This window comes from Pongo abelii, chromosome 11 (genome assembly GCF_028885655.2).
Source record: "Pongo abelii isolate AG06213 chromosome 11, NHGRI_mPonAbe1-v2.0_pri, whole genome shotgun sequence".
Taxonomy (NCBI): Eukaryota; Metazoa; Chordata; class Mammalia; order Primates; family Hominidae; genus Pongo; species Pongo abelii.
The window spans coordinates 127390474-127403970 of NC_071996.2; the positions used below are offsets into that span (position 1 = coordinate 127390474).

General features: G+C 43.2%; 1 protein-coding gene across 4 annotated transcripts in view; it reads right to left on the reverse strand.

Moving 5' to 3' along the window:
- The window catches only part of WDFY1 (WD repeat and FYVE domain containing 1), a 70258-nt gene that overhangs the window by 43287 nt on the left and 13474 nt on the right, over positions 1-13497 (reverse strand). The window lies entirely within an intron of this gene.

Genomic DNA, 13497 nt, shown 5'->3' on the forward strand with positions numbered 1-13497 from the left:
TGGGAGACCAAGGCAGACGGATCACGAGGTCAGGAGATCGAGACCAACCTGGCTAACACGGTGAAACCCTGTCTCTACTAAAAATACAAAAAACATTTAGCTGGGCATGGTGGCGGCCACCTGTAGTCCCAGCTACTCAGGAGCTTGAGGCAGAAGAATGGCGTGAACCTGGGAGGCAGAGCTTACAGTGAGCCAAGATTGCGCCACTGCACTCCAGCCTGGGCTACAGAGCGAGACTCCATCTCAAAAAAAAAAAAAAGAAAAAAAAATGTTCATTACTAAATGACATAGAAAGAAAACAGAACTGTTAACTGCTTTTCTTGGTAAGAACAAATTATGTGCACTTGGTGGTTGATCGTCTGGGCCGAGAGGAAGGCGGTGGCTGTGAGTGGGAAGAGGCTCATGGAGGAGCGGCATGGAGAGGGGCGGCATGGAGAGGGGCGCCACGCACACCGGGAGTACACAGCAGGCTCGGGCTTGGGCATGGCAATTCTGCCTTCTGCTCCCCGAAGGAAATCATTCCACACCACATCTCTGGGGCCCTCTTTCATCGGAACACGCGCAGGGCGATGAGGAAATCCTGTACCCATGCAGGAAAATGACAAACGACCAAAATAGCCAAAGTTTAATATTCGGGTTTACGACCTCAGAGAAACAATGGAAGCCCTGCGGTTCCTGCTCCTGCACTCTCAGGGCCTCTGGGTGCCAGGCCTCTCCGTCTCCTGCATCCCTAGGACACCGGGGACTCCACGGGTGATTGCCCTGCTCTGCCTCTGTAGTTACTCATAACCACCTTATTGTCCCCATTGCCAACTCTGTGACAATCACTTTTATATTTCTCATTCATTTATTTATTTATGAGACAAGAGTCTCGCTCTGTCACCCAGGTTGGAGTGCAGTGGCACGATCTCAGCTCACTGCAACCTCCACCTCCCGGGTTCAAGGGATTCTCCTGCCTCAGCCTCTCAAGTAGCTGGGATTACAGGTGGCCGCCAACACACCCAGCTAATTTCTGTATTTTTAATAGAGATGGGGTTTCATCATGTTGGCCAGGCTGGTCACGAACTCCTGACCTCAAGTGATCCGCCTGCCTTGGCCTTCCGAAGTGCTGGGATTACAGGCATGAGTCATCACACTCGGCCCTTATTTATTATTTTTTAAGACACAGTCTTGCTCTGTGGCCCAGGCTAGAGTGCAGTGGTGCAATCACGGCTCATAGCAGCCTTGACTTCCCAGGCTCAAGCAATCCTCCCACTTCAGGACCCCATGGTGCTGGTATTAGAGACATGAGCCACCACATCTGACCCATTTTTATATTTCTAACAGCAATGTAGATTCTGGCGTAAGTAGGAGCTGAATAAATATTTACACCCTTAACCTAAAATACATGAAGCCTAAATATTGATACCATATGCTTCCAGTTTTGAGGCCAAGACAAGTAAAACTGGGTGGTGGGATGCATAGGCAGTGTGTCCTGGAGGCAGTGTCCTCCCTGACCCTTGAGACCAGGGAGACCCTCACACACCCTGACCACAGCACTTCCCAGGAGGTTCATCCACTCTCTCCTCGACACAGTGCCAATCACCACAAGGCCTGCAAGCCAGACCCATGCAAGCACAAGGCGGAAACCATTTGTCTGTGGCAATGAAGGGCATGATAAGACCTTCGTCAGGGACTACCACCTGAGTTCCCGCGTCCTCATTCACACTGGAGGAAAGCTATGCAGCTGGTGGCTATAAGCACAAATTCAACACAAAATCAAACTTGAAGAAATATTTTCAACGCAAACATGAAAATGCACAAAGACAACAGGTATGCGATTTGAAGGCTGTCAGAAGATCTTTAAGAAGCATCAGCAGCTGGACATCCACCAGGGCCAGCACACCAGTGACCTGCTGCTCAAGTGTGCCCGGGAGGATCAGGAAGCACCCACTGCACTCAGCAGGCTGGGCCCACGCAGCCAGGCCCATGAGGGCTGTACAGTATATAGCAAAGGGATGTTCCTTGGTGGCCAAAACATAGAACTTCTGAAACGTGAGAGAAACTCCTAAGAAGGAAATATTAATAACGTGTAGTATGCCAGAAAACATTTACATGGAAAGATGATTTTCAGCAGCACATGAAAACACATCCAAGAAAGGGAAGTGGGTCGCTGCCCAAGAGAAGAACAGGGTGGAACCTGCACAGCTGTATGTAACCTCCAGAGCCACAGTCTCCTTTCAGGAGTAAGAGTGCCCTGTTGTGTGTGAACACGCTGGCTGTGGGAAACCTTGCAGCAAACCTTGCTATAAAACAAAGTCTCACCAGGCATGGCTGGCGCACGATCCTGAGGAGAAAATGGAGCTCAAAGTAAAACCATCCCGTGAAAAAATGGAGTTTGGCCCTTGCCTCAGTGGATGCATCCCTCCTCAAGGGAAAAAGATGGACAAGGCTTATCTTTGCTTAAAACAGAGTGGCTGAACCGTACGGAAGACAAGGTACTCTCGACAGTGGCTATCCTCGCCTTCAGCTAAGCATCACATCGCTTTGTTTACAGGACTGCAGACCAGTGGGCCTGGTTACCTTCTCTCAGAAGTCTGTTTTTCTTTATTAAAATCACTGATGCAGAACAACAACAAAAAATACAAGTAAAACTGGTCAGAGACCAGAAGGACAATCAGAATAGTGGTTGCTTCTGGGGTAAGAGGAGAACTGAATGCAATTGGAAGAGAGAAAACTTTCTAGGGGAACGTCAAGGCTCCGGGTGTTGGTAACCATGGGTACATGTATTTGTTAGAACCTGTCCAACTCTACCCAAGATCTGTACACACTATTATATGATTAAAAGTAAAACTAGTAGTTGGTCTTTATTTATCCAAACAAATAAGATGACCTAGCACCACAGTGAGATTAATGCTATTCTGTATATGAACTGGATAGAAACAAGCCTTAGGGCTAACACAACTGGATCAATCCTCTAGATCCACCAACCAATTGATAGGAAATACAGAGGACATGGGAACATATTGAGCACCATTCAGCAAAGTCAAGACTGCAGGAAACTCCATAGAGAAATGACTCACTTTCTTCTACAAATAATTTGCAAGGGAAAAAAAATAGAGAGGAAGGACAAACCTATGATTAAAGAGATTTTAGAGGTCTATCCAGCAATTAAAATATGTAGCCTTACTTAAATCCTAATTCAACCTAAAGGTTTTGTATAGATATTTGAGGATATTTTAAAGATTTTTTTTTTTTTTTTTTACAGGATTTCGCTCCGTCACCCAGGGTGGAGTGCAGTGGTGTGATCATAGCTCGCTGAAGCCTCGAACTCCTGGGCTCAAGTGATTCTCCCACCAAAGCCTCCTGAGCAGCTGGGGACTACAGGCGTGTACCACCACATCTGGCTGTTGCTCATTCCTTTGGGTGTGTTAATGATGCCGCTGTTTGTTTTTTAGAAGTAAACAATAATTCCTATATATCACGTTTGCCATCTCATTTGTCATCCTCAGCGTGACTACCATGGTCTAGGTCCCATCTTTCACACAGCAGTAGGCCTGCTCTCACAGGAGTAGTGGACTCTTGCCTCCCTCTGCTCCACCTCCAGTGTGCTGACCCCCAGCTACCTCTCCCAAGGAGCCACCTGGATCACAGTGCCCCTATGCTCAGAATCCACCAGTGGTTATCTCAAATCCAGATTCAACTGACAGCCTTAGCGCCTATGACTCCCCATCCTAGAGCCTGCATCCCAGTGAGCTGTCATCCTCACATTCCCTGAATACGTCCAGCTCAGGTTATGCCCTAAAACCGCCTTCCTCCCCACCCTACCAAGAACTCTTCTCTCCAGACAGTGTTTTCTGAGCAGATCACAGGATGGATGCCATTTCGGCACAACTTCTTCATCTAAAAGAATCAGTGGATACTTCTATCCAATGATGATCCTTAGACATGAACGACCAATATATTATTGCAGTGTGTTGACTATATTCCATATTTCTTAAATCAGAACGTTTATGGATACATTCCGACATAGGGGATGAAGCCAAAACCATGGAAATAAACAAGAGGCCAACTTCCTGCTAAGCATTAACTCTGTTCAAGGATTCTCCTCCACCTCCAAACACAAGGTGACAAAGGCCAAGGCACCTGGAGATCAAGGATTCATGTAGCACCACTTCACACTCACAGGCTTCATTCGTACAATCACAAAGTAAACCTGCCAGCTGCCTGTGTGTTTGGGTTTTTTAGGTCAAAGGAAGAATAGAATGCTGACATGTTCTAAAACTCTTCAAATCAATCCCAGCATCTTAGGTCATGAAGGTGCAGGTGGCTCAAAGGATCTAGTGGCATGTGCTCTCCCTCGGTGCTCATGGGAAGAAGGGCACAATTCATACATAGAGAACTCTGCTGGGAGGAGAAAATCTTAAAGATTGTCTCTTCCAACCAAGTATTTAACCTGGAAAAGTCTAATGTTAATTTCATACAGCTTTAGAATACTTAAACTAGCCCAAAGTCAAAATCGAACCTAGACTCCAGCATTTTAAACACAGTATTACTTCCTCTGGAAGACAAACATCAGCATATAGCTTGCTTGGCACAAATTGGACCCATGCTAGGACCCAACTAATAAACTAGGAAATTGTCAAGACTTCCACGATCTCTTAGGGTTTTTTGTTTGAAAACAGTCGCTCACATCCCAGATGAGAGAAGGCCCTCGTTGTCTGGGAATCAGGTTCCAAATGAGGCAACTGGCCTGGATGGTTGGCACTACCTTTGTCTTCACACCTTCACCTGGCATTCCCTTCCATCTCTTTTCAAACCAGACCCTTCCTCTTCCAAGATTAAATCAAGCCAATGCTAAGTTTAACCTTTAACACTATTGTACCCCAAAACCTATGTATTAAACAGAGATGCTCATTTCTATGAGTAATATACGAATGTATTTTGTATTATGTCCAGAATATTTACCAAATGGTTGTAAAAATAGTTTTAAGTTGGGCCACTTATTTAAAATTCAACAAATTCCAGACTAAAAAATTACTATCCAGTAAATTGGAAGTAAAATCTACTATTCAGTAAGTTGAAAGCAACATAATAATAGTTTAGTAATATTTACAGGGGCAAACTATTTCAAAGTCTAGGATAATATTAATAAACTGTAATCCCAGCATTTTGGGAGGCCGAGGCGGGTGGACCACAAGGTCAGGAGATCGAGACCATCCTGGCTAACACAGTGAAACCCCGTCTCTACTAAAAATACAAAAAATTAGCCAGGCGTGGTGGCGGGCGCCTGTAGTCCCAGCTACTCGGGAGGATGAGGCAGGAGAATGGCGTGAACTCGGGAGGCGGAGCTTGCAGTGAGCTGAGATCGCGCCACTGCACTCCAGCCTGGGCGACAGAGCGAGACTCCGTCTCAAAAAAAAAATAAATAAATAAATAAACCATCTAATCACTAAAGTGTCAAGATCAGATGGTATTATTTTTGTATAAATCACAATATTTTCTGTCTAGATTGAATGTCTAAACCACTCTCCACTAAGATAAAACGGCTTATGTTTTCCTTTAATATTTTGACAATTTTACACCCACATAAACTCATCTTATGTTTTTCCTGCTGCTTATTCTGCCCATTTTTCTAATGGCTGGATTTTCTTTCATATTCCAGGACCACATCAGTCTGGGGAAAAGAAATCTTTCCTTAAAACCACAACCTTAGAAACGTGTTCATTCTTTTCCAAGCTCTATTTTTAAGTTGTTTTAAAACAATAGTCTGATATTTTTCCAAAAGATCCTTAGAAAGGAAATTTATTAGGCTGCTTTCAGAGCCTAATAAATCTTTTCCAAACTTCTCCATGCTACCATTCCTGTGGAGGGCTTCTACCATCTATCTCCTCTGCACTTTTAATTAGAGAAGCAAGGACTTGCATATAGCTGCAATGTCTTCCAGGAACAGATGAGAAAAGGTATCTCCATATATGACTATGTTATACATATATAATTTACAGGGTATGCACACCACTACCATCACTTTATTTATTTATTTATTAAACAGAGTCTCACTCCATCACCCAGGCTGGAGCGGTATGGCACGAGCTCAGTTCACTGTAACCTCTGCCTCCCGGGTTCAAGCGATTCTCATGCCTCAGCCTCCCCAGCAGCTGAGATTACAGGCATGTGTCACCATGCCTGGCTAATTTTTGTATTTTTAGTAGAGACAGGGTTGCACCATGTTGGCCAGGCTGGTCTTGGACTCCTGGCCTCAAGTGATCTGCCCGCCTTGGCCTCCCAAAGTGCTGGGATTACAGGTGTGAGCCACCGCACCTGGCCCCATCACTTTATTTGTTTATCATTGTTCAGCACTGTAGATGATTCATTTATTTTCCAAGTAAATAAAATTCCAAAATTGATTCTTTTTTATGCTAAATATTTCAGATTAAAATGTTTTTAAAATGTACTGCTGTGCAGGGAAAGCAAAGGAACAACTCAAAACAATAAGAAAATGCCACCTCTAGGGCTCTCATACTTGTCAAAACTGTAAATTAGAACTAACTCTTTGGCAAGAATTTTGCTCCAATATAGAGAGAAACAAATACACCTGCCCAATAATAATGACAACAACACTAATGATAAACTTTGATTAAGGAATTCCAGGTTGGAAATTATTTAATAGAATAAAAAAAGAACTACAAATTTAAAAAACTTCATATAAGCCTTATCCAAGAAGTAAAAATGGGGAAAATATGTTAAAGAATGAAATGGGTTAATGATAGAGTAATTCAATAGCTTATATAATCATTACAAATAGTTATGAAGTCCTGGAGCCCCGATAAAATGCTTATGAAATGGTCAGCATTTTGTTCCTAAAAAAAAAAAAAAAGCATAACACAGAAATTATTATAACCCTCAGAGATATTGCGGGTTTATCACAATAAAGCAAATGTCACAACAAAGTGAGTCACACAAATTTTTGGTTTCCCATATGCAAGCTGTAGTTACACTACAGTCTGTTAAGTGTGCAGTAGCATTACGTCTAAAAATCAATGTACATACCTTAGTTTCAAAATACTTTATTGCTAAAAAAAAGTTAACGATCATCTGAACCTTCAGCGAGGGGTAATCATTTTGCTGGTGGTGGGTCCTGCCTCAATGTTGATGCTGCTGATCCGTCAGGATGGTTGTTGATGAAGGTTGGCGTGGCTGTGGCAACTTCTTAAAATAAGACAACCAAGAAGTTTGTTGCATCGATTGACTCTTCCTTTCCCAAAAGACTTCTCTGTAGCATGCAATGCAATTTAATAGCATTTTACCCACAACAGAACTTCTTTCAAAATTGGAGTCAATCTTCTTAATGCCTGCTGCTCTTCCATCAACTAAGTTTATGGAATATTCTAAATCTTTTGCTGCCATTTCAACAATGTTCACGGCATCTTCATTAGATGTCGATTCCATCTCAAGAAACCACTTTCTTTGCTCATCCATATGAAACTCTTTAAACATTCAGCTTTTATCATGAGATTACAACAATTCAGTCACATCTACATGTTCCACTTCTAATTCTAATTCTCTTGCTATTTCCACATCTGCAGTTACTGAAGGCTTGAACCCCTCAAAGTTATCCATGAGGGCTGGAATCAACTTCCTCCAAATTCCTGTTAATACTGACAGTTTAACTTTCTCTCAAGAATCACGAATGTTCTTAATGACATCTAGAATGGTGAATCCTTTCCAGAAGGTTTTCAACTTACTTTGCCCAGATCTAACAGAGGCACTTTCTACGGCAGTTATAGCCTTATAAAAAAATTTTTTTTGAGACAGGGTCTCCCTCAGTTACTCAGGCTGGAGTGCAGTAGCACAATCAAGGCTCACTGCAACCTATGCCTCCCAGGCTCCAGGGATCCTCCCACCTCAGGTTCCCCAGTAACTGGGGCTACAGGCACACACCATGACACCTGGCTAACTTTTTTAAGGCTTTTATAGAGATAAAGTCTCATTATACTGTCCAGGCTGGTCACAAACTCCTGGGCTCAAGTGATCCTGCCACCTCAGCCTCCCAAAGTGCTGAGACTACAAGCATGAGCCAGTATGCACAGCAAAAGTATATTTTTTAAATCATAAAACTTGAAAGTTGAAATTACTCCTTGATCCATGAGCTACAGAATGAGTGTTGTATTAGCAGGCATGAAAAACAACATTAATCTCATGGTATGTCTCCATCCTCAGAGTTCTTGGGTGACTAGGTGCATTTTCAATAAGCAAATATACATACATTTACATATATATGTGTGTGTATTTATATATATACAAGTGTGTGTGTGTGTGTATATGTATATTTTTGAGACAGAGTCTCACTCCATCACCCAGGCTGGAGTGCAGTGGCACGATCTCAGCTCACTGAAACCTCTGCCTCCTAGGCTCAAGCGATTTTCATGCTTCAGCCTCCTGAGCAGCTGGACTTACAGATGTGCAACAAACACCGTGCCTGGCTAATTTTTGTATTTTTAGTAGAGCCAGTGTTTTGCCGTGTTGGCCAGGCTGATGTTGAACTCCTGACCTCAAATGATCTGTCTGCTTCGGCCTCCCAAAGTGCTGGTATTACAGCCGTGAGCCACCGTTCCTGGCCAATAAGCAATAACATTTTGAAAGGAATCTTTTTTTCTGAGCAGTAGGTCTCAACAATGGGCCTAAAATATTCAGTAAACTGTGCTGTCAACAGACATGTTGTCATCCAGGCTTTGTTGTTCCATTTATAGAGCACATGGCAAAGTAGATTTAACATAATTCTTAATGGTCTTAGGATTTTTGGAATGGTTAATGAGCAATGACTTCAACTTAAAGTTACCAGCTGCATTAGCCACAGGAAGAAAGTCAACCTATCTTTTGGAGCTTTCAAGTCAGGTACTGACTTCTCTAGCTATGAAAGTCCTAGATGGCATCTTCTTCCAAAAGAATTGTTTGGTCTACATTGAAAATCTATTGTTTAATGTAATTGCTTTTGCCGATTATCTTCGCTAGATCTTCTGGATAACTTGCTGCAGCTTCTACATTAGCACTTGATGCTTCACTTTGTACTTTTATGTTATGTAGACTGCTTCTTTCCTTAAACCTAATGTGCCAATTCTGCTAGCTTCAAACTTTTCTTCTGTAGCTTCCTCACCCCTCTCAGGCTTCATAAAATCGAAGAGGATTAAGGCCTTGCTCTGAATGAGGCTTTGGCTTAAGAGAATGTTGTGGCTGGTCTGATCTTCTATTCAGATCACTAAACCTTTCTCCATATCATCAATAAGGCTGTTTTGCTTTCTTATTCATGTTTTCACTAGATTAGCACTTTTAATTTCCTTCAAGAACTTTTCATTTGCATTCATAACTTGGCAGTTTGGTGCAAGAGGCCTACTTTTTGGCCTGTCTCAGCTTTTGATGTGCCTTCCTCACTAAGCTTAATCATTTCTAACATTTGATTTAAAGTTAGAGACATGTGACTCTTCCTTTCACTTGAACACTCAGAGGCTATTGTAGGGTTATTCACTGGCCTAATTTCAATATTGTTGTGTCTCAGGGAATAAGGAGGCCTGAGGGGAAAGGGGGAAAGGAGGGAGGGAGGGAAGGAGGGAGGGAGGGAAAGAGAGAGAGACAGACAGACATAGAGTAACAGCCAGGTGATGGAGTATTCAGATCACACACACTATCATTTAAGTTTGCCATCTTATGTGGACACAGTTTGTGGCTCCCCAAAACAATTATAATAGTAATATCAAAGATCACTGAACACAGACCACAACAGATATAATAATAAAGTTTGGAATATTGCAAGAATTACCAAAATGTGACACAGAGACACAAAGTGAGCACAATGTACTGGAAAAATGGCACAGATAGACTTGCCTGAGGCATGGTTGCCATGAACCTTCAATGTGTACAAAATGCAGTATCTGAGAAGCACAGTAAAACAAGGTATGCTTGTATCAAATCATATAACTAAATTATGCATCCACACTACATCAGGCTAGGCAGGGCAGGGAGGGAGGCTGATAAGGGACAGGAGAAGGGGAGAAGAGAACCCACCTCCAAGGCAGACAATGTCTTGGGCTCCTTGTGAGAACCCCAGAGAAAAGATGCAGAGGCTGAGTTCTGGCAGAACAGCAGGATACCTGCTGACCTCCCCAGTGAGCCACAATTAAACACTTTGTGCAATGAGCCTTGAGGCACTTAGGGACTTATTTTATCTGATTTTCAAGAGTGGCTACCTAAAACTCTACATGTAAAAATGTTCCACTCCCTAAGAGTCTATCCTTTAAATTGCTGTCCCCACCAGAAGCAAAAACAGAAGTCATTGGAATCAGAAGCAATTTCAAATATAGTGGCACGACTTTCCTTTTTTCAATAAGGCAGATACCAGAGGCTTCAGTTGTCCATCACTGAGGACGCTCACCCTGGCCTATGCTGGCCTTCAACATGAACTTGTGCCTTGGGTCAGGCTTGGGATTCTGGAGCACCATCTGCCCCCAATGAGTCTATCAGGGGATTTGACATGTCTGCAGATGTTATTGCAGGGGGTGAGAGAGCCCCAGGACCAAAAAGGAGACATGGACCTGGACACAAGACTAGAGGTGCCTGGGTAGCCAGGGGCCTTGATAGCATCGTTCCCAAAGGAGCAGTGAGCAGAAGGCAGAGCCAGCAGAGCTGGCCAAGACATCAGATGCAGAAGGACAGTGAAGGAGAAGATGCTCCCAAAAGGCACCTAGCTCTTGGGCCTGAGAGTTATAAGGCAATAAACTGTGCCTCTCCATCAACACGTGTCCCCGTCTAACTTTTTTTTTCTGTTTTTTTTTTGTTTTTTTTTTTTTGAGACAGAGTTTTGCTCTTTATGCCCAGGCTGGAGTGCGATGGTGAGATCTCTTCTCACTGCAACCTCCACCTCCCAGGTTCAAGCGATTCTCCTGCCTCAGCCCCGCTAGTAGCTGGGATTACAGGCACCCACAACCATGCCCAGCTAATTTTTGTATTTTTTGTAGAGATGGGGTTTCACCATGTTGGTCAAGCTGGTCTTGAACTCCTGACCTCAGGTGATCCGCCCACCTCGACCTCCCAAAGTGCTGGGATTACAGGTGTGAGCCACTGCGCCCAGCCTCCTGCTTAACTTCCTGCAAGCTCACAACACTGAACTGTTGTGGCACACACAAGGCTACTGCCTGCATTCTAGACACACATCAAGATTCATGAAAAGCAACTCTGTGATTTCCCACCTCCCTGCACCTCCCTGAACTTCCCTCTACCACCTTCTCTAAAAAAAATTTAAAAAAGTAAAGATTCATGAAAAGCTTGTGGTCTGTTGAGAACGAGGTGCCACATCCTGATGGCAGGGATGACAGGCGCTTCTGCCTTCATTTTACACTTGAGGAAGCAGACGCAAGGAGAGATACGATCTGAAAATCACACAAACCAACAGCAACACTGCATCAGACTGACTTCAGTTAGTTGCTTGACCAACTTTCTCTCTTATCAGAAGATGGTGAAAGTTCCTCTTTCAAAACATTACCAAAGTAAACAATTCAAAGCAAAGCAGCCTTATGTGGTAAGTAAGTAAAACTTTTTTAAAGGCTTTTTAGAAATCCACACTTTATCCTCCAAAGCAGTAACTCCTAAACAATAAGGAAACAAGAAGCATTAAATTACTTTTTCCCCCCAAATAAATCAGAGTATCGAAAAGTTCAGGCCTAACTTCAAAGCTCACTTGGTTCAAAGAAATACTGACCTCTGTGCTAAATAGGAGTGGTGATTCCAACAGTCTCTCACTACCTCCAGCTCTAGATTTAGCCCAATCTGGCTACAGAGTGCGATATAGTATGTAAGTGCCTGTGGTGAAACAATTTAAAAAACCATGTGCTCAATTCTTTACTGCTCCCTGCATCCATGCTCCTTACAATCAGCCATTTTGCAGCTCTTTTCATCAAGAGATGGAATATATTTCTCTGAGCCTTGTTTTTGTTTTGAGACGGAGTCTGGTTCTGTCAACCAGGCTGGAGTGCAATGGCTTGATCTCGGCTCACTGCAACCTCCGCCTCCCGGGTTCAGGCGATTCTCCTGCCTCAGCCTCCTGAGTAGCTGGGATTACAGGCATGCGCCACCACGCCAGGCTAAGTTTGTGTATTTTTAGTAGAGATGGGGTTTCACCATGTTCACCAGACCAGTCTCGAATTCCTGACCTCACGTGATCCGCCCTCCTTGGCCTCCCAGGCATGAGCCACCGCGCCTTGCCTATTTCTGGGAGCCTTGAATATGGGTTGGCTAGTGATGCTATGTTTAAAAAAATGTGGCTGAATGGGGTGCTAGTACTGAGTCCAGAGGCCTGGTTTGCTCTCACTCCGTGTCTTGGAAGACTGCCACATCACATGCCACAGGGGCCAGCCTACCAGAGGACAAATGATGACATGGGAGAGAGCTCAACTGTCCCAGCTGAAGCCATCCTCGGCCCGCCTGTAGCAAGCTCACTCCCAGGCATGAGAAAGAGTCCAGCTAAGCTCAGCAGAGCTGGCCCACGGCTGGCCACAAGCATGAGTGAGTCTGGCTGAGGCCAGAAGCACTACCTAGGTGACCTGTAGGCTCATGAACAATGACAAATCCCTGCTGTTTTAAGCCACTGAGTTTTGAGGTAGTTTGTTATGTAGCACGAGCTAACTGACACCATGCTTTCTGTTGCAAATAAATAATATACCTTTAAGAATCATAGGAATCTGAGGTTAAAATTAAAAATAAAAAGCATTTGGCATTTATTGAATGACAAGGATTTCAAAGTAGATAGTACGAATAACTCCATTTCAACTCTTAATTGAAATACAGGATTCCCATTTTGCACAAGTGCTAATTTGAATCCTTAAAAATGGAAGCAGTCACTGGAAGTACAAAATAAAGTTATTACTCTTAAATATCATATAGTAATGTGTGTTATCCTGTCTACCAAGGATAAAACTTCTGTATGCTTTACCTTCCTATAATAGATACATGAAAAGTGGAGTTATAACTACAGTTATGATTAAGAATAAAGTGTTTATTCCACGGAGATTAATCTTCGATCTGCTGAAAGATATGCCTGATGATCGTAATAAGTAGAAGGATTCCTTTTTATTTCTTCTACTGTTAAACTCTATCAAAGAGCCAATTAAAAACAAGGTTAAAATACACTTAAGGGAATCACTAAGTCTCAAAAGCCTCATCTATTTAAGCCACAATACAGTAGGAGCAAAGATAGATTCAAGGTACGATTTTTTCCTCTGAAAAGCACTGGCTCACAAACCAGGAGGCATCTTGCAGGAGTCATTAATATTTTTCTTTCTTTTTTTTTTTTTGAGACAGAGTTTTGCTCTGTTGCACAGGTTGGAGGCAGTGGCATGATTTCAGCTCACTGCAGCCTCTGCCTCCCGGGTTCAAGCCATTCTCTTGCCTCAGCTTCCCAAGTAGCTGAGACTACAGGCATGCACTACCACACTCAGCCAGCTAATTTTTGTATTTTTAGTAGAGATAGGG